Source organism: Engraulis encrasicolus, chromosome 15 (genome assembly GCF_034702125.1).
Source record: "Engraulis encrasicolus isolate BLACKSEA-1 chromosome 15, IST_EnEncr_1.0, whole genome shotgun sequence".
Taxonomy (NCBI): Eukaryota; Metazoa; Chordata; class Actinopteri; order Clupeiformes; family Engraulidae; genus Engraulis; species Engraulis encrasicolus.
Window position 1 is genome coordinate 7,731,748 of NC_085871.1, and position 9,101 is coordinate 7,740,848.

A 9,101-nucleotide genomic window follows, 5' to 3' on the forward strand; every position below is an offset into this window, starting at 1 on the left:
AGAGCCCCTTCCCCTCATGGGAGCTGATCCTCCAGGCCATAGTCCCTGTAAGGGGAGAAAGATGAGCAGATAAGAGAGATTTGCCTGGAGGTGCCTCCGGGCTCCTCTGATCATTTAAGCAACACTGTGAAGAAGCCAAATCAAGAAGCGTATGGTACTGATAGTCTACACAGTATGTACGGCTAAAAGACACTTGCAGAAAACCTCAGAGAACTTTGGACAAATTTGCCAACCTCTCTTTTTTTTTAGCTTCCTTAGTAATTGTGATCTCGAAGCAATTACGGGAGTTACTCACATGGCCACTTCACCAGTGCAAGGGGGAGTTTTCTTTATTACTCTAACTTAGTGCAGCTTAATTCCTTTATTATGCAACAGTTGTTGTTTCTCCAAATCAGCGACAGCTGTAATTCCGGCATGGGCCTTGGAGGGGATCAGCCCATAGCAAAACTCATTAGTCAAGAGTGGCCCCGCTTTAATAAAAGGTTAATTAGGAATTTTGTTATGGGCTCATGGGAGAGGAGGCAGAACAACACGGGACGAGACTTTCCTCTGACTGGCTCAGACACAACGACATGCATGCACAACGTCCATACGGCACACTACACGCGGCCCACACACTTGCTTTTGTTAAGTGTCATGACAGAGGCCGGGCACCAAGTCACACAAGAATTCATCATCCTATTCTACTGCCTTAGATAAAGAACACGAGATGTTGGACCGAATGGGTGAATTTGGTAGACTCCGTTCTTTGGGACTTTGTACAGGGGTAAGTTTGTCCGGTCGACTTTGTACGGGAGTAATGTTGCTTGAATGAACATCAGTTGGGTGACAAGGTGATACACAGATCATTCCAGGCAAATCTCTCTATCTGCTCATCTACAAGTACTTTGGACTGGAGGATCAGCTCCCATGAGGGGAATGGGCTCTGGAGAAGACTCATGCAGGTCTGGCATATCGCCTGGAGGTCCTGGAGCCACCAGAAAACAAACCCCCGCTGTCAGCCTAGTCACAAAAACTATTAGACAACCATTCTTCATGTACCATCCCAATTGCAAATGAGGAAATGACAGTAGAATTACGCTTTTGCGAGATATTGAAAGACGCTTCTGTTGTCAGTGACATCATCACAAGGCCACAAGCAGGCAAGGGAGGTCGGGAGTTAGGATATTAGAAAGAAGCCAGGATGAAAAGGAACCCTGTGTACCAACACAGTAATGACCAAACCTGTCCATTCCAAAGAGCAACTACTACTGTAACAACTACTGTTCTATATCTACCTGCAGCCCACTGTGACGGAGTGACCATCAGGGTTGTGGGTGTGTTCTGACTATCACGCCAATGAGCCTGGCTCTTTGGTGCAGGCTGTCAAAGCCCCAGTTTACTACCCCAGAAGGTCTGGGTTCGAGTCCCAGCTGGGCAACTCTACTCCCCTTCGCTACACCCACAAACACAGGTGCATGGGGTCCCACGTAATGCCCTCAACACACAGTACACAATCACACCCCATTCACCAACCTCCACCTTCAACTGCAGTATAGCCTTGGCCACCTGGGTATTGCACATCTCCCCTTGCACTGCTGTCATTAAGCAGAGCAGGGTCTACCTCACTTAGTCAGGTGCACCTCACTCTCCACGCACTCAGCAGATTCACCCCGTACAGTACGCCGTCAGCACAAGTAGTCTGGACATAAGAAAAGCCCAGGGGAGGTGAACCCTAACCACATTCAATTACGACAGATCATCAACCGCGCTCATCGGGCATTGTGTGGTAAGCAATGAGGATGGAGCTAGTTGTCGAGGCCTGGCTAGTTGAGCTGTCTAAAAACAAGCACAGCAGGGAGGAAGAGAAGAAGATAGGGAGAGAGCGAGAGAGCGAGAGCTTACGAAAGAGAAAGAGAAATCTGAAATCTGTTCCGGTCTGCAGAAAGTAGTTATTCATCATCCATTGCTGGATCCTGCAGCAAAAAAAAATCCCCCAACAGGTCCCTTGGCTGTCTCATTTTTAGAGTGAAACCGTTCATCGGTAAGTCAGCTGTAAAAAAAAAAAAAAAGAAAAAAATCCCCAGTTCCCCCCCTGCCGCCATTTCTAAGTACTCTTATCAACTCTTAACTCTGACATTCCATTTGTGCTCTCCCCTGGCAAGGGCTTTTGGCGCGGAAGGATGCTGCTGCAGACACCACACAGCCAAACACCTGGGACAGTCACAGGGATGCGCCTGGCCTGGCCTCGGCTCGCCTGGCCTCCCCCGGCCCCCTGCCGCAGCTGACCTCAGAGGCACCACCCCTTTGAAACACACTGGGGCCAGCTGGGGCCTCGGCTGCCTGCATGGGGCTCAGTGCTGTCGGTGCATGTGCACACACACACACACACACACACACACACACACACACACACACACACACACACACACACACACACACACACACACACACACACACACACACAGACACACACAGACACACACACACACACACACACACACACACACACGCGCACACACTAAATTTGGCTGTTTCAATTTAACACTCATAGTGTTCTTTCTACAATCTAAGTGTTGAATTAGTAGTGTACAATTTAAAACACACACACACACACACACACACACACACACACACACACACACACACACACACACACACACACACACACACACACACACACACACACACAAAATTTGGCTGTTTCAATTTAACACTCATAGTGTTCTTTCTACAATCTAAGTGTTGAATTAGTAGTGTACAATTTAACACACACACACACACACACACACACACACACACACACACACACACACACACACACACACACACACACACACACACACACACACACACACACACACACACACACACACACACACACACACACACACCTAATTTGCATTCGGTTAGTAATCTCAATTTTGCCTCTTTCTGACTGGACAAAAAAAGACTGCAGGGACTGCCATTTCAGCTGTAGTGTAGCACATGCCCAACACTGGCATGCATGGCATCCGATCTCTTCTTTCTGTGGTGATGCCACCAGTGCAGGTGCCAAAGACTGAAGAGGACACAAAGTCAGAGCATGCACACACGGTATGTGGCAATCCAATGACATGAAAAGCTCTAATGAAGCCCCTCGAAGGGAGGCACAGAGGCTCGCTGTCAGCTTTCGCTGGGCCCAGGACAAAATAATCTGAAAGGGCCCCCCTACCCAATACATACAATAATATCTATCTTCCTGGGCTTCGGACAACATGCCCCTTTGTCCCCTCCCGGCGGACCTGCAGGCACACACAAGCCCATCAGGCTGATAACTGAGTTCCTCCGGACTGCTGCCGTTCTAGTCACTGGTTGTGATAACCCACAGCTGCCTCCGTTTATTGTTTTTCTGTGTCAGGATTGCAGTGGAGAAAGGGAGAGGGGAAGGAAAGGAGAGAGGGAAAGAGGAAGGGAAAGTAGGAGAAGATGAGGAGAGAGAAGAGAGGAGAGAGCGCCAAAGAGTGACTACTGAAAATGTGTGCAGTGAAGAAAGGAGGGAGGAGGGGAAAGAGGAAGGGGGGGAGGAGGAAAGAGGGGGAGGGGGGAAGGAGAGAGCACCAGAGAGCGACTAGTGAAAATGTGTGCAGTGAAGAAAGGAGGGAGGAGAGAGAGAGAGAGAGAGAGAGAGAGAGAGAGAGAGAGAGAGAGAGAGAGAGAGAGAGAGAGAGAGAGAGAGAGAGAGAGAGAGAAACATTCTAATGTGCGCTAGCAAAAGGAAACAGCTTGCACCTTGTAATGGGTAGGGGCCAATCGCCATGCTTTCTCCAGAGGCACTCAATGGCTGTAGTGCGGTACTCTCTCCTCCCAAGGCCATGTGGTGGAGGCTGAGGGTTGGCACCCAGCCCGGTGTACTGTAGCCAGGCCAAAGTCACGGTCTGTACCAAAGGAACATAAGGGCAGGAGCAGGCTTCACTCTGTCTATTTTCGACACTCTAAAAGAGTGCCGGGCCAAACATTTAGTCAAATGAAACATCGGGGAAAAAGAAACGACGGGAAACACGCAATAGCATTTGCATTTACGTACAGAAAACATATTTTTGCCATAGTGCAGCATTACAACAAAGCAGAGATTATGCAACTGTGAACCCCTGCCCACAGGTGGGCCCTGAAGGTATTACAAGAGGACCTTGAAATAATTTTCTAAAATTACAATGACCTGTTTGTGTGCGTTGGTGTTGCCTTATTCGGTCAAAGGTGGGCCCCGAAAATTAGTGAAAATTAAAAGTGTGCCCAAGTTGGAAAAGGTTGGAAAACCCTAGGCTACAGTATGAACATACACATCTTTGATAGGATATTATTTACTGGTTCATTTTCAGTGTTTCTAAGTACCCAAACCTATGGCATAAAATAACATAAAGGGTGCATTCGTTATTGTTTCATGGATAGTCGTCGTACTTCAAGCTAGAATGTGTCAGTGACCATAAAAGGCAAAGAAGCACAAACAGAAGTGGTAGCATTTACGCATTACAAAATGCACTTGAAATGTGCACCAACTGTAATGACCGCTCCACTGAACCCACTTGATAACAGGGACCAGAACATTTCATGCCACCAGAAGTTTTACAATCATAGTGTGCACCCTCCATCTATTTTCCGTGGTGGTACCAAAGGAAATGGGCACTCTGCATCATGCTGGGGACTGCAATGTCTCTGTTAAACATTGTTATTCATAATCCATTAGAACACCCCCTTCCTCCCTGAAACTTCTCGAGTGCACTTCCTCTTCCTCTCTAAATAGCACGGGTCAAAATGTTCCTTGGTTGATTTCCCTCTGTTTGATTTCCTGCTGTTTTTCTGAGTATTTAAAATGAGTTTCACTTTCTTCTTCAAACTGGGTGCCTTCCCAAAAAAATCAAATGCAGAAAAAAAAAAGAATTTGCTCTGATGATTTAATAATGTAGCAAATGATGGTGCATACGCCATACCTCATCAATGCTACAAAGAATGGATGGGCTCTAATTTCTGTAGCATCAAAGGACATTAGCTTCTGCGAGGGCAACACTGGTCACGAGTCCAAATACTGTTCATATAGTCTAAGTGTGAAGGAGGTACATTTGAGTGTCTCTGGATTCCGCACAGTTAACAGTTCCTTGCTAATGTCAGCATCTTGGCAGGGCCGTCAAAGCTCTGGGCCTGTTCCTACAGCCCGAGCGATATGAAAGATTATCACCATGGAGAACAAAAGTCTCATTTATTTGCTGAGAAGGAACAATTTCCTGGATATATTTTTAGGAATTTCATCCATCACCTCTTGACACTCTGGAGTCCACTTGGCTCTCTCTCTCCACCCCCCTCTCCTCCCAACCCCCAAGCCCCCCCACCCCCCCACACCCCACCCCGTTTCCCCATGACAGAGTACTCCCATCGCCAGGTCGCTTGGCAACCACGTTTTAATGATCCAATCCCAAGGAGAGCGTTGAGAAATAACCACAGACAAGCATCAGCGAGTGTGGCACACACACGCTCCACATGAGAGCAAGCCCACTCTGTCACCGTGATGAGGGTTTGACAGTGTGATGAAATCAGCACGCACACACACACAGACACAGACACGGACACAGACAGGCACAGACGCGTTGCTCTTACAAACCCGCAACATGCATTCACAGTCATGCAGACCCACTTCTCAGAATACTGAGATGAGAATGACTTCTCACTCTACAGGTTTCCACAATACACCTTCAGACCTCACACAAAGAGCACATCACACAAACAGCATGCTACAGGGCCGGATTAATGAACAGGCTAGATATGGCTGCAGCCTAGGAGCCCCTACCTGCCAGGGGGCCCCTGATTGGCCAAAAGTGAAAAATTGCAGAATTGTGACGATGCAATATTGAAATGTATCAGTTGTGTTCAGTACAGTTGGTAGATATGTTATCCCTAATTTCAAACTTGTAATTATGACTGTCTATGTGCATTTGCCTTCTGTGGGGGCCCTCAGCAACCTGTAGCCTAGGGCCCCCCAGGCCATCTTAATCCGGCCCTGAGCATGCATACTACAAGGTAGAACCAGAGAGTCTGCATTCTAATGCATTGTGCAGCTGCTCTGCTGCGTTCCAAGCAGCACTGCTAAGACACACAATAACACCCATTAACACCAGGAGAGCTGGTTAAGCTTTGTAAATTGTCTGCATCAGACCTCTGAGTCAGTGGCTTCAACTGTTCGATATGCAATAATGTGCAAAGCTCTGACTCCGCCGTCTTCCGACGTTGTTTGCATCAGGACATTGTTTTCTATTTGTACACCCCCTCTACCTAACAGAATACACCCACCTACAGCTCCCCCACACCCCAACCAACACACCAAACCCTTTTCAATCCCCAACTGCCAGTTTAAAGTCCACATCTCCCACTGAGTGTGCACACATTGCCTCAGCCCCATAGAGCGTCAGGTTAGCAGTAGCAGCAGCACGGAATGTGTTTGAAAGTGCCTCTTGTTATTCAACAAAGGGAGGCCAGCAGAGAGAGAGAGAGAGAGAGAGAGAGAGAGAGAGAGAGAGAGAGAGAGAGAGAGAGAGAGAGAGAGAGGATGCATCTTGCATTGTTCTGCATTAATGATGCGGTCACATCTCTCTCTTTCTCTCTCTCTCTTTCTCTCTCCGTCCTGGTTTGGCTCTTGGTGTGAGATGTATTATAAATGGCCCATCTGTTTGGTGAGGAACCGTGCCATCGAAAAGCACCAGGTGAGCTTCAAAACACTCTTCTTCACACACACAAATACTAAGCCCCCCCAAGACATCCTCGAGATTGGCCCAAAAAAAACCCCAACAACAACAGGTGAACAGGGAAAGAACAAAGAATGGAGGCTTTGTATTGTAGATATTATATCCCAGACCAGCTTATAGCTCAGGAGCTGCCAGATCCGAGGGAGACTCAAAACAACACGGGGCCGGACTAACCTGGTGTACCCCCATTAAAATTTGAAATCCAATGAAGTGAGCGAAGAGGTCTGGCAACAGACACACATAGAAAATGGCATGCTAGTGTCTCGGAATGTGTGTGTAAGGGAGATGAAGGGCAAAACATAGCAGAGACCAGGAGGAGCACAGTGTTTTTTTTAACAGTGTTAATTCAACTAGTAAATGTAACATTCTTGTAATTGGTCCTACTCTTTTAAGTGCCAAATTAAGACAGCTAAATTTACTGTGCGGGAAATGGCTATGCACGTCAGGCCATAAGGATAGAAGTGCTCTGGCGTTTTCTGGATAGCCCTGATTGCCAATCAGAAAGGCATAGATGCCAAACCAGGGGCGCACCGGAAGCACAAGGGCACCTTAATGCCGGTGATTGCGGCGAGCCCTCGGCTCTCGGGGGCCCCATGGGGGGGTGATAGCTGATTGGCCAGTGCTCGGCTCCCCCCTTTGGGGAAAGGAAGGAGGGGGATGTGGGGGATGACTCAGGGCTCTTGTGTCTACAAACACTGCTCCCGCTCGCTCCTCTTGCTCTGCTCTCCTCTCCTCTCCCCACAGCAACGGTGTGAAATGGCTGCCGTCCCGCAGTAGCATCAGTATCAGTACCGCCTCCTCCTCACACTTTGACTCTCGTCTCCTCTCTCCCTCTCATCTAGTTTAGGTGCTTTTGCCCCCTGCTGGTGAAAAGATGAACTACAGCAAAATCCCCCATTTCATAGATTGAAAGTGACTGTTGCCTACAATGTTTTTTTTTTATTTCACATATTACATAAATACATATCTTGTCACTATGGTGACAAAACCCTTCTGCCTGCATCAGGATATAATCAATATTTCAGTGTGAACATGCTGAATGCTTAACAGACCCCCTCTTTTTTGGACTTTGGTGTATCCCTAAAAAAAAAGATGCTGTCATACAGAAGAGTCATCTCGTGACTGACACAAATGATGTAGTTAAAAAAAAAAAAACACAGACAACAAGGATGCACAAGGATGCCTGTCATGTCGGCACATCAGTCGATTGACTCAAGTTTGCAATTCTAATTCAGGGGGTGAGTCAGTGACATTCTGACCTTGACACAGGTATGGAAAGTGGAGGGGATAACAGACATGGGTGACAGGAGAAGACTTGGGGAGGGGAGAGAGAGAGAGAGAGAGAGAGAGAGAGAGAGAGAGAGAGAGAGAGAGAGAGAGAGATGATAAGGAAAGACCGGGAGAGGGGTTACGAAAAGAATCGGGAGTGGGGCTAACAGACAGACATGGTTGACAAGGAGGGAAGACGAGCGGGTGAGAGGGAAAAGGAGGATGAAGAGGAGAGAGAAAGCGATAGAGAAAGACCTTAGAAATTATAAAGAGGAGGGGACATGAGTGGCAGGGAGAGAAAAAGAAAAGAATGAAGGAAGCGAATGAAGGAAGGATGAAGAGGAGAGAGTGAGATAGAGAGATGTTCTAAAAAAAAAGAATAAAGAGGAGGGAATAACATAAATGAGAGACAAGTAGGGAGCTGGGAATACATGACAGAGAGAGAGAGAGCAAGAATGAGAGATGTGAAGAGGAGAGAGGGGGAGACAGAAAAATATTTTGACAGAAACAGAAAAGGTTGCATTTATAGTACACCTATCGGCAATGTATCCAGTATGCCTCCAGCATCAGTTTGAACAGACCCAAAAATACTTGACAAAAAACCCTCAGCTTCCACACAAGGGACATGTTTTACAAGCGTTGCAATGAAAACAGCTGCAAGACAGCTGTACCAAACAGTCAGTGTGTCTGAGAAAAAAATAGTATTGCTCACCTCTGAAAAATTACCCATAGATATACACATGGGCACCAGAGATGAAGCGCTCTGGGCTGTTATGATGGTTCTGTATCTGGAGACTCCTGAAGAACTACGCCAATGCCCAGAAGTGCCCTACACAAGTGGACTCTAATGTATACCTCCCTGGAAACTTTTAGAGCCTTGTGTGACCTCAAATGGACAGGCGTGTTTATTGTCCAAGAGTTATGTCTGTAAGCCCTATTGGGTAGGTTTTATAGGTTTACAAATTTATGTTATACATTTTCACCTGAAGGTTTAGCCATGGAACAAAAAAAATGTGATTCTGGCAGGCACACGTTAGAAAAATCAGATGCAGACCTCAACGAATTCTTCTGTCAGGGTCAAAG